This window comes from Octopus bimaculoides, chromosome 24 (assembly GCF_001194135.2).
Source record: "Octopus bimaculoides isolate UCB-OBI-ISO-001 chromosome 24, ASM119413v2, whole genome shotgun sequence".
In the NCBI taxonomy this organism is placed as follows: Eukaryota; Metazoa; Mollusca; class Cephalopoda; order Octopoda; family Octopodidae; genus Octopus; species Octopus bimaculoides.
Genome location: NC_069004.1, coordinates 1,031,428 through 1,031,939, shown reverse-complemented (window position 1 = coordinate 1,031,939; position 512 = coordinate 1,031,428).

Sequence of the window (512 nt, the reverse complement as noted above, 5' to 3'; positions counted from 1 at the left end):
ATATATATATATATATAAGTAAATATATATATATATATATATAAGTAAATATATATATATGTATAAATAAATATATATATATATAAATAAATAAACGTACAAAATAACGAACAACATAACTAACGAACGACCGAAATAACGATCGAATTAGTGAACAAACGTATGAAATAACGAACGACCGAATGAACGAAATAACGAACGTTCGTTCGATAGTTCGTTCTTTCGTTTGTAATTTCGTTCGTTCCTTCCTTATTTATTTCGTTCGTTCGTCCGTCATTTAACGAACGAGCTAACGTACAAACGAATGAACGAAAGAACTTACGAAAGAAAGAAAGAAGGAACGTTCTTTCGTTATATCGTTCTTTCCTTATTTCGCTCGTTATTTCGCTCGAACGTTCGTTAGTTCATTATTTCTTTCGCTCCTTCGTTATATCATTCGTTCGTTATTTCGTTTCTTCTTTCGTTCGTTCCTTATTTCGTACGTTCGTTCGTTCGTCCATTCGTTCTTTACT